At 39.1% G+C, this 18,078-nt stretch overlaps 1 long non-coding RNA gene across 1 annotated transcript; it reads left to right on the top strand.

Moving 5' to 3' along the window:
• Positions 1 to 10,887: 10,887 nt before the first annotated feature.
• Positions 10,888 to 17,426, top strand: LOC118561442. The gene is made up of 3 exons (XR_004930051.1): positions 10,888 to 10,950; positions 11,341 to 11,422; positions 16,518 to 17,426. It is a non-coding gene; the product is annotated as an uncharacterized LOC118561442 (long non-coding RNA).
• The last annotated feature ends 652 nt before the right edge of the window (positions 17,427 to 18,078 follow it).

Genomic DNA, 18,078 nt, shown 5'->3' with positions numbered 1-18,078 from the left:
TTCCTCTCCACTGTCGCTTCATGCATGCTCAGTATGAGGGATTGCTGCAAAGCCATCAACAATGCAGACAACTGTCCACTGTGGCTATACGCAATTTTAGGAGGAGTGAACGCTGCTTGTCAAGATTGATTCAATATGCTAGGTTTCCTTAGAGAGGACACTTTTTGAACAATCAATAGGATTTGATTGAATTTAAGATCACGTGTTTGTGAATTGATGTTATATAATTAAAATTAAATTGTAATCAATTTTCTGACATATTCTTTGCCAAATACTGTGTTTTTATGATAATAACGGGTCTTTATCGTCTGCAGGTGAATGCAGTGGTGACATTTTAAGGGGATTAAAGGGCTGAGTGGCAGCTGTTCACATGCATATACATGCATACGCGACCGGCCCAGCTATGTAAACAAGAGACCGGAGAACAACACAGAAAGATGGTGTATGACCTCATACCCTAGTCCATCTTAGAAGATACCTTCAGTTTTTCACAAAACTATGTTTTATTCTTTTCTATCTAAAATAATAAAATTTTGCTTATATTAAACCTGCAATAGCTCTAATTACTGGCAGCTGTTACACCTGGGAGAAGTTCTATATATTCCTGGCTCTCATTGAAGTGGAGATACTTTTTTAATTGATTCATGAAATAATAAATAACAATCTGCAGTATTAGTTGGTCCTGTGAGGAGAAGAAGATGGATAGGCAAGGGTTAAAGTCCCCTGGATTAATACAGACAGGTCCCCTCTTCTTTTAAAGTCACAAATTGTGGCAGGAATTAAATGTTTCTTAGCAGTTCACCTAAATAAGGAAGATGGCCGGTTGGGAGAACTGGATCCAGAAACTGTCTTGATCCTCCTGACAGTCCCATTTGTAGGGACATGTTAAAGAAACCTGGACCAGGGTGACTTTAAAGCGTTAATAAATTGATCAAATATCCAAATAAGGAACAGTTTGAAAAACTTTTAAAATAAACAGAAAAAAGAAAAATTACATAAAATAAAATATAAAAGACATTTTCAAGTAGTGTACAAATGTATGAAATGCATATTAAGTGTTTGAGGGTTTGGAAAGTTGAAGCAGAAAATAGGAAGAGAAAGGCTGCAGTAAAGGCTTTTGGGGCTTAAAAGGGTTTTAAGTGGGACAGTGGCCGACTGGATAATTTCAGTATTAGGGGCAAATTAACTATTTAATGCTCTAACCTCCAACTTCCGACTGCTCAGATCCGCAATCCGTGTGAAGGGATGAGGTTTGGTGTGCGGCTCAGTGAACTAAAACAGCATGCCAGTCACACCAAAGAGACTCTCCAAGATGGTAAAAAGGCTGGAAAATCTGACATGGACCTGGGGGTCTCCATGGTTTGAGTGTTTTTCAAACCATGGAGACCCCAAGAGGTTGTAGACTGTAATCTACAACCTCTTCAAGAGGTTGTAGATTACAGTCTAAAGAATACCAAACTTTGTTTACTTTCTGGGGATTTAGTTAGGGCGAATAAAATCTTATGAAGTGCACTTAGAAGCAATTTTAGATTAATTATTAATCTTTTTAAGACCCCCAGATTAAAAACAACAATTGAAAACTAGAAGGCTTAAAAATCTAAAGCCTACTATTTAAACTGAAAAAAAATCCAAGAAAGAAATGTCAATGAAAAATGCAGGTACTTAACTGGGAATGAGTATTGAAATCAAAAAAATTAAAAGAGGGGTAACAGTCAAGTATGACGATTCAGAATAAATGGTACTATGGGATTAATTTTGGAAATGTTCAAAGGTTGAATTAAAAAGTGAGCTCCACATTAATTATAAGTACAGAGTTAAATTTAAACAACAGAAGGGGTTGGGCGAGTAATCTTCTTGCATGACCCTTCCCCAAAGAAACTTTATTAAATCTGACTGAGAGAGTAAGTTTAAGACAAGTGTGCTTGCAAATCGAATTGAGGGAGCTGGTCAGTGGGACTACTAAACTATCAATTTGGTCATAAAATCCCTGGGGACCAAGTGTGACTGAATTTTTGCAAAATTGTGTTTGTGGGGGAGTCAATCTGATCAGTGTGGATGGAGCATGTGAGATGAAAGCTGTATGACTGAGATGTTGAATCAGATAAACTGCAAGATGGGTTGAATCATTGGAAATTATATTGACAACTGTAGAAAATGAATCACATTTCTGTGTAAATGGGAATTATCAAATAAAAGGACTTTTGTTTGCTTGTTACATGGTTGTTCAGTCTTGTGGGTGTGTATGTTAAACACCGGTTGATAATCTCTAACAGCTGTTTGTCTGTGTGAGTAAATTATGTTATGTAACTGATGTTAGAGTGCCTTGACGCCACAAACTAAAACTGTTTATTACTGGACACAACATCTCCTGCATTTATACACTTTAATAACTTCTCCTGGCAGAGTATCTAAAAGATTCAGATATTTTTTTATTTAGGCTAACCCAGGACAATTCCTATCTAAATTCCAATCAATCAATTTAAACACAACAGGTGATACTTGATTAACTCATAATAATTCAGATTAGCAAAGCACTGAGAATAGTAATGGAGGAGACTGAGTTTGTTTATTGTTGAGAAAACATTTGGTGCTTAGAGCTTTGGAAACCAGTAGGTTTAACATCTTATGTTAAACTAAGATCCAATAATACCAGCAGTGTGGTTCTTCCACAGTCTGTATTTATATTGATGTCATTAAACACCTTGATAAGGGCAGTCTCTGTACTGTGGTGAGCACGGAAGCCTGACTGGAAAACATCAAAGCGGCTGGTCATTGATAAGAAGGTGTTTAATTGTTGAAACACAGCTTTTTCAATAATCTTACTAATAAATGTTTGAGATGGGTCTGTAGTTCTGGAGTAGTAGTTTGTTTAAATTGTTCTTTTTCAGCAGTGGTTTGATAACAGCTGTTTTTAGGGACTGGGGGAAAACATCTGACAGAAGGGATGTGTTTATTATCTGAGTCAACTCAGACGCTATGACAGGTAAAACTTTCTTAAAGAAAGCTGTGGGGAGAACATCAAGGCAACAGGAGGAGGAACTTAGCTACTAAATTATCTCCTCTAAGCTTTTGTGGTTTATTTGGCTGAAATGCGACATTTTGTCAGGATAAGTTTCAGTTGGATCCAGCTTTGGTTCTTGAGTTGATATGGATGTACAAACTAATCCTCTAATCTTTAGGATTTTCTCAGTAAAGAAGTTAGTAAATTAATTGCAGGCCCTGGTGGAGTGGAGTTCAGAAGCCACTGACACAGAAGGATTTGTTAACCTGTCAACTGTGGCAACTAAGACACAAGCATTATTAATGTTTTGTTGATGATCTCAGAGAAGAAAGATTCTCTTGCATTTTTCAATTGTAAGTTATATCTGTAAAGTCTCTCTTTATAGAATTCATAGTGAACCTGAAGTCTGTTCTTTCTCCACCTGCGTACAGCTTTTCGACACTCCCTTTTCTCATATCTAACTGCTGAAGCACTTCTCCAAGGAGATTTTTTCTTCCCAGAAAGAACTTTCACTTTAACTGGAGCAATGCAGTCAATGATGTCTGAGACTTTAGAATGAAAGTTATCTACTAGCTCATCTACTGAGTTGCAGCCCAAGGTTGAAGTAGCAGAGTAAGCTTGAAATAGAAAATTCCTGAAAAAATTTAGCAAGGCGACTGCCTCGTAGTGCGTACCGTACCCTGACTGAGTGGAATGTGTGATTTTGGTTTCTTTGGAGCATTTCGGCAGCATGTAGCAGAGACAAAAAGGGGTCAAAAATGGATGTTTGACACCTCATAAAATAGACATGCTTTATCCGACATGGTCCAGATTTATTGTGGAGCTTTACCTCTAAAGGAAGTACACACTCTGTGAAGCAGAAGTTTGTATGACCTTCCTAGAGCTACGTCCGGTTAGCAACATGCTAACCATTAGCCGCTAACATGGTTGTGTTCAGTATCACCGGGTGATTGTACTCTGTTAGTTTGCTCCAAATGCTGTACTGGAAAGTGCCTCAAAAAAATTTGATTTTGCATGTTTTTTTGTTCATGAAGTCGCCATGGTAACTCAAAATGGCGGATGATACAAAAACAGCAGTTGACTGGATGAAGACGCATGTTTTGATATATATACTATGGGGGTGAAAAAGTAATTGATTGTCTAAACTTGCCACACCAGGTTGTGATCCTGCGACCTATTGACTGCTAGTCCGAGAACTAAACCACTGTACCAAAGACCAGCACCATATATGGTCCTGCATTGTGGAGTTTAGCTCTGTTTTAGGGGTAGTTTTTCGCTAATTTTATCGCCGTGGTAACTCAAAATGGCGTGAAGTACAAATAGCCCACTTCACAGCGTCGAGATGCACGTTTTGATATATAGTTTGTGGGTGTACACCCTACGGTTCGGGCTGTATTAACGGTGACGGAAGAAAAATAAACTATAAAAAACGCTTATTAGGTGGATAGTAGTAGGCCTGCCCATGCATTTGCATGGCAGTCGCCTAATAAATGTTTCCGTGGCATTGTCCTTAAAGGTGTGTTTTCTTATGATAGACCTTTGGCTAAATGAGTCACTGGAAATTATGCTTTCCAGTTTGAGTTCAACAGTTCAGCAGTCTGATGGCAGACTTTTGCAGACCCTGGTGGACCTGCAGCGAGCAGCATGTTGTCGGGGCCTGGGGCCTTCTGCGGCTTGACTCTCCTCAGAGTCCTCCACATGTCAGCTGTGTCAGGGCAGAGTGCCTCCTCTTCACTGATGGGGAACAGCCTTCACGTCTGGAATGCTGTTTGGTGTCTCAGACCTCCCAAAGAAGTTATTTAGTCCGTTATGGAAGTCAACTGTCAACTACACCCACTGGGGGGGATTCTGTAATTGCCCCTTATGAAAACACCATCCCGTGTGCGCAGATTGCAGCTCAGTGATAGTCCGATAGACAACAATCATAACCTCTTCAGTATTTGTGCTGGGAGGCACGTAAACAGCAGTGATGCTAACAACAGCAAACTCCCTGGGCAGGTAGTAAGGTCTGCAGTTAACAGTCAGAAGCTCTATGTCCGGAGAGCAGTAGCTGGTGACCGATCTGGTATTTTTACACCAGTAGTCGGTGATGTAAACACACAGCCCGCCCCCTCGGGACTTACTGCCAGAACAGCTGTTTCTGTTGGTGCAGAATGTAGCGAGCCCCTCCAGGCTAATGGCGTTGTCCGGGATCGATGAGGTAAGCCATGTCTCCGTAAAGATGAGAGCGCAGCAGTTTCCAAACTCCCTCTTTGCAGAGAGTTTGAGTTGTGGATTGATCTATTTTGTTGTCCAGTGAGTGGACTTTGGAGAGCAGGATGGAAGGAAGCACCGTTTTGTAGGGGTTTGCTTTCAGCTTAGCTGTTAGCCCACCTCGACAGCCGCGCTTCCGCCGCCGGTCACACCGCCTTCGCTTGCTTCGCCTCCGGCTTGTGCTGCTCGGCGAGTCTGCTGTATTGTGGGCCTCTGGGACTTGTGCCCGAAGCACTCTGAAGACACATAAACAATCAAGAGTAGTTGTAGTTACGAGTCCAAAAACACTTGATGACCGTAACTCCAGCAGGCGTTAGCGGTCAAGTACTGATCTACCGGGTCGATGTATAGTTTGTAGCGTGTTAGGGGGAATATTTTTATAGAAATGCTCGCAGGTTGTTGGGAGCTGTAGGTAGCCGCAGCCTCTCAAGGTGCCACCGGAAGGAACAATGCATATTAATGAACAAACAATTGGTGCTGTAAATGTGCCATGTCTCCGTCAGGAAGTGTTTGCAAAGATTTAAGGTTAATCAGAGATGTAAGGTTAATCAGAGTTCACATAAAGCATTGTTAGAACTTTATTAAACTCCTTTCTCTGTCAAAGTGTGGGAATAATTTAGAGTGGAAGTGGAGAGCTGGGTCCTCCTCAGGCTTAAGGATAGGTGTAGTCTTAGGGGACAGGATGGAGCTTTTATCTTTCACAGAGGGGTTTGCTTTTTCATGATAGGCTCCTCCTTTTGCTGTTCATCTGTTCTCTACAAAAATACAAGGTTTGTCTTCCTGGTTCATCTGGTTCAGCATATACAACAGCGAGAAGATTGTATCTTTTTATCTCAGTAACACAACTCTGAAGTTCCTGTTGGTTTTGTGTCTGTGTAACATGATTATCCATCTAACAATTCTCTTCCCATCTCACTAAAAACATGTTTTCACTTGCCAGATTATTAGTCAATCAAACATTACTGGCATTAATTAGAACATTCAATAAAGCTTCTAAAGCATTTCATTCAATGTCAAGTCAAGTTTATTTGTGTAGCACATTTCAGCAGCAAGACCAGAGGAGAGAAGGGAGAGCATTGCCTGATGGCAAAGACAGTGTGAGATCTGAAATTTAGAAAGTGACAACATTGACGATTGACTTTGAATAACCTGGACCATGATTTGCAGAAATATGAAAATGAAAACGAGCTGCCTGGTTCAGCAAGTACAGCAGGAAGAAGATGTTTATCTTAGTAATGCATCTCTGAAGTTCCTGTTGGTTTTGTATCTGTGAAACAGGGTTATTTCCTGTAACAATTCTTTTCCCAACTCATAAAAAACATGGTTTCACTTGACAGATTATTAGTCAATCAAACATTACTGGCAGTAACTGGAACATTCAAAAACGCTTCAAAAACATTTAACTGAATGTCAAGTAAAGTCAAGTGTATTTGTGTAGCACATTTCCCCAGCAACGCAATTCAAAACATAAAACATCGAAACAGCCACTGGTTTTGAAACCAACATGAAGTTGTATCAAGTGAATACATAAATTCAATCTGGAGAGACTTACACAAACAAAAAGAAGCAATAAGACAGATTTATTGAGACATATTAGTAAATGTCTTCCGTGCTCGGACCCTGGCCGAAGACATGAAAGCTGCAAATGTCTATGAGCATGGATCATTATTTTATGATTAGAAAAGTCTTCCTCCCCGGGGTCCTGAAACTGGTGGTGAAGACCAGAGGAGTGATGGGAGAACATTGCCTGATGGCAGTGGGAGGTCTCAAATTTAGAAAGAGAGAGCATTGCAAATATACACTGTTTAAAGTTATTTAATGTTTCATAAATAACTCTCTGTCTGTTAAGTATTGTCTGGTGATGATCAGCTCTTAAGCTGATATCAGGACAATGGTTGAAAGGTATGAATTCGAGCACTAGTGATGTTTTAACAGCAAAACCTGCACACACATAGAATAAAGGAGTGACAACTTTTTTTCAAGTACAAGAATTTAATAACAGAAATAAAATGAACATCCAGAAAACATCACTATGTAATGCTGTTTACCTGAATTAACACATTATTTCGATTAACAAATCCTCTCTACTAGGCTAGTGAAACTTAACTAAACTACTAAGCAAAATGAAGATAAAAAGAAACTAAGCTAAGGAACTATTTACATGCAAAACAAACAAAAGACAAAACAAAAGACGTTGGTCATAATCAGATCTTCAGTGAATCCTTGTTCACTGAAGATCTGATTCCAAAAAGCATGGAATGGAGTTAGAAAAACATTTGGCATGTGTTTCAATCCATTCAAAATGCAAAGCACAAGTTAACCAGAACATTATTTTGAGAAAATAACATTCTGGTTATTTGGCCCAGTAAAACCATTTAAACCCTTACGACGGAGTTTGTTAATGTTAATTCTCCCTCCGGGCCTCAGGGGTCGCTGTAGCAAATCGGTGGCTAAGAGGTTACAACATGAATTAATAAAAAATACCTTTACCAACATTAATATTCAATAGTAATGCGGGGATAAGGCTCATAGCACCATCGAAGGATGGGAGAGCAGAACAGTTACGCTTTATGCTTTAAAAACGAACTCCTTTTGAATTGATATTTCACTCAATGATATTAGCAGTACCATTAACGGAAGGCTAGCGTGAGGTATTTCGTTAGCCCTTTGTTCTAAAGCACCATGTGTACAACGGTTTACAAAACATTTCCCAATAAACCTTTTAACTTCACCCTCATCTCGCTGCCCAAAACTGTCCTTTGTCTCGTGTCAGTTCTGTCCAGTTTGGCCATTCAGGGAAGGAACGTTGAAGGAGGGAAGTTGTTGGCGTGCTAGCTCTTCAACAGCATGTGGGCTAACCACAGCGAGTGGAGGGAATGGAGGCCTGTAGGTCCTCCAGGCAGCCTCTGACCCGATTGCAGTCCGGTCTAAGCAGATTCTCCTCGTGAGCATTCAACATGGGCTCTGCAGCTGGCTCTTAGCGAGATCTGTGGTTCTCTTCCCGGACTAAGGAAAAAATACAACAAAGTTTTGCAAGTAGGATCTTTGCTCCTGCTACCGGGGATGATGTTAAACAGCAGACTTAGCTTTGTATTTCATATGTTGTTTATCTGGATTCAGTCAGGTCCTCTGCTGAAACCGGCAGACGACCCTGGTTTAAGCATGGCTGGTCCAGGCACCTTCCCTCAGCCGCTGGCTTGTGTGTCGGTCAGGGCCGACCAGGCCCTCATGGTTTGGCCTTCTTTGTCTGCACCAGGGAGAGGTGGTCTGCAGAACTGAAGAGCTGAAGAGAGAGAGTCTGTGTCTGTGGGAGGAAGGTTTTATAGCAGCAGGACCCCTGGTGATAGGCAAGGCCGTCCAAACCTTGAGTGTCTCATGTTGCAGCCAGAGTGGAGTTCCTTTGTTAAACTCTTCCACTGTTCAGAATTCAATCTGAGATCAGTTATTCATCATGATGTTATTATAGCATAACAGCATCAATGATGATGTGGTTGTTCAGAGTCACAGCACCATGGGCAAAGCTGTTTGTAGGCGCTGTGCGATCGATAGAGAGATCCAGTCACTCAATATAATCTTGTAAATAAATCTTTTGGCCCAAATTAAAATGTTCCTTTGCCGACGACGTCACAAACGTAAACGACGTAAAGTCAGGATAGAGAAGGAGACATTTTCTGATTGTCTTTCATTTTCTTCTCCCGGATCCATTGCAATTCTCTCTGTTGCCTCCGATTCCTCTCGCTCTCTTGATTCCTCCTTCATCACTAACTTTGACCTTAGACGTCTCAGCTGCATGATAGTTTCCCTGATATCAGCCAACTGAGCACATTGTGGCAATGATTAAAACAAAAGCCACAAGTCAGGTGCTCTTATACAACACAATGTGTATATTTCATCTTAATATGAAGCGTGGAAGGTTTATTAAATAAATAATTTTCTGTGTGAATACTGTAACGTTCTAATGTTTTGCTACTAACACCTTATTTTAGGACTAACAGAACGGAAGAGCTTTGACCCGGCCAGTCCCCCAATCCAACACTCCTCCCCCGGGAAGACACACATTTCTTCCGGTATAAACCCAAAACAAACAGTAAGTGTGCAACAGCACTTAGCAATAATGTTTAATACAGATCATTACAGATCATTACAATACATTTTAATCTATTGATTAAATTTACAGTTTTTGATCTTAATCTTTACAAAGGAAATGCTTATTTACATGTCTTTATGGTGTGGGGAAAAAACACTGCCAGACCGCCAGTACAGTTTTCAGCTCAAGCACCCCCTAGTGGCAGCTCACATGCACCACACTTTGGCAATCCCTGCTCTGGTGTAAGAAAAACAAAAAAATCTTAAGTATGCTGTGCATGAGTGCCAAGTCACTTGCTATTTTGTTTCATTTTTCTTTACATCCGAAATTGGTCTGCTAATGAAAGGTAATTTCACCATGGCAACACATGTTGACAATAAAGTCTTCTTGATTCTTGACCTATCATAGCAAGTATTAAAATAATTTTATCTTGAAATTTTATTTTTAATTAATAGGTTGTACATTTTGCATCATCCATTTTAACTGTTTTATATCTCACTCACTATGTAGGCTTATTTTCATCAAAAAGTAAAAAACAGGTCAAGGAAGTTATTATTGAGATGCCTTGCACAGATACAAACCAGACAGTCCAGAGTTTTCCCCGTTGCTCAGCAAATATTTGTTCTTCCTGGTAAAGTCCACATACTACTGTTTTCAAAGAATTCAGAAAAATGCTATTAATCATTTGAATGAAAAGCAAAATATTCTGGTCAATTTAGTATTCTTGAACTAATAATTTATCCTGAAAATGTTCAACTGAATGGATGTCCTTTACCTTTTTTATTTATAATGCAGACAGCTGGAGATAGGCACCATCACCCGTCACGACCCCAACAGGGATAAGCATTTAGGAAAATGGATGGATGGATTTATACTGCACAAGAAAACACTTTTCACAAAATTAAACATACACACACAACTGAAACCAATTTCGTCATTTAAACCTTTCTACCCAATTCTCACATTTAGATGTTAGTATAATAATGTCTCCTCAGAATTCATCCTCTAAGTTGATCCATCATTTGTTTTATCCTTAAGACTTAACCACTCTTCCGAACTCTTTGCTGCAGAGCCAGATATGTTTTGTGATAAAAGGTAACTTAAATATATGCTTTGTGAAGTTCTACCTAAAAGGAAGTAAATTATTGTTTTACTTCCTCGGGGAAAGGCCAAGTTTTACATATTTCTTAATAAAGTTGAATGAGAGCCAGTTTAGGTCTGGAGATTTTTGTTTCATTTTGAGTAAGGGTAGGTGTGTCTCTGCACGTCTTTCTATATAAACAGAAGCAACTGTAAACCATCACAGTAAATTCCTTCATTTTCTCTGAAGAAGACATCCAGGTAAGTTTTTTTTTGCTTTTCAACATTATGTTGGACATGGCTGCCTTTAGATATGTCTCTGCCAGCACACTTGTCTCAAATAACCCGTTTATAGTCATGTTGAACCAGACATCTAAATGTTGCAGTACATGTGTCATCAATCTTGTTTAACATATCTTAGAAAATCACATCCCAACTGTAACTAATTTTCAAACTTTTTTTAATTGACCCAGTTTAGCACAAATCAGCACCCTGCAGAACCTGAACCTGGGGAAAAATATCGATTAAGGTTTGCACAACTTTATTTTAATCCATGCAACTTCTTTTTATAAATGCATCAATGTACTTTTGGGAAAGTAATGTTTTGGTTTAACACTTCTCACCACAGCCTAAATCTACTTTGTGATCCAATTTCCTCCTACAATGAATTTTCATGTTAGACTTTTTGTAATTTAAACTTTAAGCACTTTTGAATTAAACTGATTGTGATGATCATTATGAAAAATTAAAACCTTATTTGCTTTGGTTTTTATGTGCTTGATCTATTGCCTATATATTTTAAACGTCATTGTATGTTTTCACAATGGCCCTGATTTTATTTAGAGATACTTAAACATGATGTACATTCAAAGCACAACATGAAAACTTTAATAGGTTCTAATTGCTTTCGTGTTTTCAGGAATTTGTCAGAACAAGAGCAGAGATACAAACACTTTGAAATTCTTCGAATCTGCAAATTTTGTTTCCAACACTCAACCAAGGTTTGTTGTGATTCATCTTTAAAAAATACGAATCAATCATTTGTTTACCTACAGTAAGCTCAAAATATCTATATCATCAACTTTGTTGAAACCTAAAAATATATCTTAGTGGACTCTGACTAAACATCATTTGTAGGTGCTGATTTGAGAGACATGTATGGCTGGGTATCCATTCAAATTTCCAGAATTGATTTGGTTCTGATTCTTAAGATTTAGAATCGATTCTTTCTGATCCTACCTCAAGTTGGATTGCTGGTATTAAAACCCTTTTTTAGTGGTTACCTGAATTACATGACTGTGTAGTGATGCAGCATATTGATACTAGTATCACATTAACATTCAACACAAGTTATGTAGTTATCTTACTACCTCACTGTTGTTCTTTACCTGGTACCACTTTAATGTACAACGTCAAATCCATATGTATATAAGTCACCTCGAATGTACATATGTTATCTTAAATCTCTGCCTTATTTCCTTTTTTTATTTTTATTTTTTTCGATCCACTGTAAATATGTGGACACACTGTATATATTATAGAAATATTTTTTATAACAGCCCTAAGTAACATATAACATAATTATATAATTATAATATTATTTAATTAATATACCCAAGATATTAGGCTATATTAAGGAAGATCAACTGTCATTTAGTCACAAAAGGACTGAGATATCTAGTCATATTCAATATATAAGAATAATATTGAAAACTTAACGTACTTAAATAGCTCCATCAGAAACACATTGTATGGGATACTTCAACGCAGATGTTTCCATGCCTTTTTTTGGACAACTTACTTTGCTTCTAATTCGTTAACATAAACGCTCATTTTGAAGTATAAGCTGCTACTTACAGGCATTGCGTCGAAGAACTTGACCTCTGGGGTCCGTTCTTCGTTCGTCGCTAACTCAGTTAGCAGGATTTCATTGTTGACGATTTGGCATGATCTTGGATCGTTTGGTTCTTCGAAAGACATCCTGCAACTGTTGTCATAGCAACATGTTCGCCAGCTTAAACCTGCTCCAGAGCAGGCTTATTTCATGTAAACAGGATTAGATCACGGCTGTATAAGCGAAGGAGATGGAGAAGTCTGTCGTAGCCATGTCCATTTTTACGACTGCAACCTGTTGCGGAAGGTGCAAGAATAATTTGCAGAGTTTTTCGAATTAATCGCGTATTGCGCAATAGGGCTTGGGATCCGCGTTGCATTGTGGGACGTGGCGGCCATATTGATGGCAATGCAACGTTAAAATACCTCTGACATAACGTTGTTGAACGAAGAGACGTAGAAGTAGAGTTGAGAAAGAATAGATAGAAAAAATATGTAAAAGTCCCGAAAAGGATCTGAAATTTACCGGGACACATTAAATAGAGAAATCAGGGACCGGTATGTTGACAAAATCAGCATTATTATGGAGCGCCGACGACCACTTGTTGCCACTGTTTTCCATATCGGACGTCTTCGGCTACCTTGTTTGTGGTGTGAGCGCCTAGACTTCATAAAAGTTCCAAAGCTACAAGTCCTTGGAGTCTCATGTGCAGTTTTACGAATGGATGGGTTCAGGAGCGGCAGATCATAAATCCAGCAAACAGTGGGAACACAGTAATTCACACAAAGGTAAGCTGCGCTCAGATGGGCTCTGGCACCTGCTAACCGTTAGTGCTAACAACCACTCACGCATGTAATGTACTTTTAACTAGCTGCTATGTGTTTCAAAGGTTTAGTTAATAACGTTAACTGCCAGCCCTCCCTAAACCCTCCGGGTTTCTCACGTATTTGAGCCTTTTCCCGCTGCCGTTTTAGTATTTATGTGCATGTATGTGGTGTCGCGGCTGAAGGAAGGAAACAATGTAGGCTATAAAATAAAACCGTGCATCTTTAACTTACCAGAATGAAAATGGAGGGAACACACTCTCATTGACATCGGGATACTGTGGAAAGTTATGATCGGTAGTCTTAAAGCCGCGATCCAAGCGAGCCGACAACTCCATTGCGCTTGCTGTCTCTCCCGTGGTTGCGCCTCCAGGCAGGAAAGCGGTGGAAAGTTTTCTATGTTTTCTATTTTCTATGTTTTTCCCATGGCGATCATGTGTTGCGCTGTTACAGCCCACAACACAGCAACGGTTTACCATGGTTGAAATGAAGTTACGGTAAAATTAATCAAATTAAAACACGGCTGAGAGAGGGAGTACAGTACGCGGTAGTCATAGGCAGTAGTCTGAGTAGCGGGGGCGGAGCCGCGGAGGCATTCAATATGGCGGCCACACAAAGTAATACGTCATGACGACCAAGCCCTATAGACAGGATCCTTCAGTGCAGCGCGACAGTTTAATTGTAGAGAGATTTTTCTTGGTGGCTGTTATAAACAGACAAACACATCATTTAACAGTGGCTTTTAAAGGGGAAAAGTGGTGTTAGAGCCATACATCTAAAATATTTAAGTTATTTGTATGATAGTTTGCTTTTTATTTTTATCCTATTCAGTAAGAAAATTTGCTCAGGCCATTTTATTGTGAAGTTTAGTTTTACTTTGAAAGGCTTGCTTCCTTTCGAGCCGTATGTTGTATTAGAAAAAACTATGGATGGATTATCTAGACACGGAGCAATACAGTTTTACCGTGTAAACTGTGGATGACTTGGAAAAGTAAGATTTTCATTTTTTATGGATAAAGATTTTTTTTGTTAAAATTCCCAGTTTGCACATGTCCTTTACTTCCCGTGTCTAAGGAATGACACTGAAATTTGGATCTCTTGACATAACAAGTGCTTTTTTAAAAAAATGTATAATAATTAAAGGCTACCATTTTGTAGAATATACTTCTATTTCACTTTTACTTGTCCCCATGTTCTAGTGGGTCCCGTGGAGGCTCTGATATAAAAAAACAAATAATATCAAATTATTAAAATGCAAAAATACATACTGTAGAAAGTGATAGAAACATCTAGCATGGACAGTATTTACGCATTAATTTGTCTGCTACTTTTTGCATGCCCTCTCTCCTGGCTTTAACAGATTTTGAGGTGTTTTAATTAATGACTCAAATTCGGCATAACCTTCCAAGCTCTTGTTCTGCTTGGGAGAAAAACTGTGGGCGTTCTTTGTTCATGCTGAACAGCCAATAGCAGCGCTGCTGATCAATGTTTCTACTATCGATACATTTCCCCTTTTAAACAAACGCATGAACGCGCAGTTATCTCAGATAACTCAATCCAGCCATACTAATCGTAAACAACAGGTGTGTTGAAGAACCCAATTAGCCGGATCATGATTAGCCGGATGAAGAACGACCCCTGGGGTCCGTTCTTCGTACGTTGCTTAAAACATCCAAGATCAAATGAGACATCCAAGATGATTTCATCCGGCTAATCATGATCCGGCTAACTGGGTTCTTCGAACACACCTGTTGTTTACGATTAGTATGGCTGGATTGAGTTATCTGAGACAACTGCGCATTCATGTGTTTGTTTAAAAGGGGAAATGTATCGATAGTAGAAACAATGATCAGCAGCGCCGCTATTGGCTGTTCAGCAAAGAACGCCCACAGTTTTTCTCCCAAGCAGAACAAGAGCTTTTAATGGAAGGTTATGCCGTATTTGAGTCATTAATTAAAACACCTCAAAAATCTGTTAAAGCCAGGAGAGAGGGCTGGCAAAAAGCAGCAGACAAATTAATGCATAAATACTGTCCATGGTAGATGTTTCTATCACTTTCTACAGCATGAATTTTTGCATTTTAATAATTTGATATTTACTTTGTTCTTTTATATCAGAGCCTCCACGGGACCCACTAGAACATGGGGACAAGTAAAAGTGAAATAGAAGTATATTCTACAAAATGGTAGCCTTTAATTATTACACTTTATTTTAAAAATGCACTTGTTATGTCAAGAGATCCAAATTTCAGTGTAATTCTTTAGACACGGGAAGTAAAGGACGCATGCAAACTGGGAATTTTAACAAAAAAAAAAAAATCTTTATCCATAAAAAATGAAAATTTTCCTTTTCCAAGTCATCCACAGATTACACGGTAAAACTGTATTGCTCCGTGTCTAGATAATCCATCCATAGTTTTTTCTAATACAATATACGGCTCGACAGGAAGCAAGCCTTTCAAAGTAAACTAAACTTCACAATAAAATGGTCCGAACAAATCTTCTTACTGAATATGATAAAAAATAAAAAGCAAACCATCATACAAATAACTTAAATATTTTAGATTTATGGCTCCAACACCACTTTTTCCTCTTTAAAAGTCACTGTTAAATGACGTGTTTGTCTGTTTATAACAGCCACCAAGAAAACTCTCTCTACAATTACACTGTCGCGCTGCGCTAAAGGATCCTGTCTATTGCGCAATACGCGATTAATTCGAAAAACTCTGCAAATTATTCTTGCACCTTCCGTAACAGGTTGCTGTCGTAAAAATGGACATGGTTACGGCAGACTTCCCATCTCCTCCGCTTATACAGCCGTGATCTAATATTGTTTACATGAAACAAGCCTGCTCTGGAGCAGGCTTAAGCTGGCGCACATGTTGCTATGACAACAAGTGCAGAAGGTCTTTCGAAGAACCAAACGATCCAAGATCATGCCAAATCGTCAACAATGAAATCCTGCTAACTGAGTTAGCGACGTACGAAGAACGGACCCCTGCTCTACCGCTAGCAAACAAAACATACTGACTAAACATGAAAGTAAAGCATTTCCCTATAAGTCCAACAGATGGCAGCAATGCGCCATGCAAAATAAAACACCCACACTTTACAGGACAAGTGATTTAATGTGGTAAACGAGCCTCTTCAGAGCACATACCTATATATTTTGAACAGTAGGGGCACCTATCACCTATAATTTTTGTCATTGAATTTATTTTTTGATACTAAGTCCCATATTAGGAAATATATGAAATATGTAATAGAAGTTTAATTACTTTTAAACTTTTCAACCAGGAAATCCCTTAATCATTGGGGATTCATAACTTATGTGCATCTTGGTTTCTCAGTGTGTATGAAAACATATTTTAATACACCTGTAGGATTTAGCTCATAATTAATTAGTCAAAAAGTATAATTTTTGTTGCTGTTTTCTCAGGTTTGACTGCAGGCAGATTGACAACAAAGAAGAATCAAGACTGACAACCAAGATGTGCTTGTCACTGATAATAACTGTCCTGATTGTTGTGGTTCTGATTCTCTTGTTACTCTGGAAAAACATTATCACTCTGAACGACCTACTCAAAACAGGAAAGAGAGTTTCAGAGGTAGTCATCTCAGCTTTAGATGATCCTAAACTATCAGGATCATTAACACTGACAGTCACTGCGATTTTCATTTTGTCAAGCCCTCTAACAACGACTTTGTTGGCTGTTGTTACTGCAACACTTTGGTTGCACTGGTTCAACATCCTTCCACTAAGAGATTTAATTGAAATAGCCTCAGACTATTACCAGTCAGTGACCACAGGACCAAATCAGACCTGCACTGATTCAAAGCCAGGAGCTAAACGATTGGCTGATGCTGTTAAAGAACAAAGCACTCTTCTGCCATCACAAAATGGTTGTTTCCCACTTTACAAAATTCCAGTGGTAACAAAACAATTTGACATTAAAGGCTGCAAAAGTTTCACATTTGGAGATAAATCCACAAACTGTAACCGAAACATCATGGTCCTTGGAGCCTCAGGTGCTGGGAAGTCCACTGTCATCAATGCGATGGTAAATTACGTTCTAGGTGTTAAATGGGAAGACTCGTTTCGGTTTAAGTTAGTGGATGAAGGTCAGTCAAAGTCACAAGGTCAGACTTCAGAAATCACACTGTACAAACTCTACCACCAGGAGGGTTTCAGAGTGAATTACTCTCTGACTATTGTTGACACTCCAGGCTTTGGAGGCACAGGAGGTATAGACAGAGACAAGGAGATCACAGAGCAGCTGCGTGACCTCTTTACTAATCAGGAAGGTGTCGGTGAAATTGATGCCGTGTGTTTTGTTGTTCAGGCTGCTATAACTGAGCTGACATCAACACAAAGATACGTGTTTGATTCAGCCCTGTCAATCTTTGGCAAAGATGTGGCAGAAAACATCAGAGTTCTGGTGACGTATGCAGATGAGCAGCAGCTACCAGTTCTAGAAGCCATCAAAGTGTCCGGTGTCCCATTTCCTCAAAACAATGATGGGCTGCCGGTTCACTTCAAATTTAATAACTCAGTGCTGTTTGCTTTCAACAAATTCTCAGAGGTAAGACGCTTGATTGGGCTTGAAGAGAAAACCTTTGAGTTTTGGAAGATGGGAATAAAGAGCATGGCCAGTTTCTTTGATAGTCTAATTGACATCAGAACCATAAGACTGACAATGACCACAGAGGTCCTGGAAGAAAGAAAACATCTGGAAAATATCGCTGAGGAGCTGCAGAAGAAGGTTAAACAGGGCTTAGCCAAGCTAGAGGAAATAAGAATGACAAAGGAAAAACTACAAGAGTATGAAGCAGAGATCAGACAGAGTGAGAACTTTGAGTTTAACGTCAGTGTGATAAAAACTGAACAAGTGGATATTTCTCACACTGGACAGTACATCACCAACTGTCTGCAGTGTCATGTTACCTGTCACTTCCCTTGTAACATACGAAATGATAAGGATAAAAGAGGATGCGATGCA

The sequence above is a fragment of the Fundulus heteroclitus genome, unplaced genomic scaffold (genome assembly GCF_011125445.2).
Source record: "Fundulus heteroclitus isolate FHET01 unplaced genomic scaffold, MU-UCD_Fhet_4.1 scaffold_63, whole genome shotgun sequence".
NCBI classification, from domain to species: domain Eukaryota; kingdom Metazoa; phylum Chordata; class Actinopteri; order Cyprinodontiformes; family Fundulidae; genus Fundulus; species Fundulus heteroclitus.
Note: the sequence above shows the minus strand (reverse complement) of the source record. Positions and strands in the feature narration are given on the sequence as shown.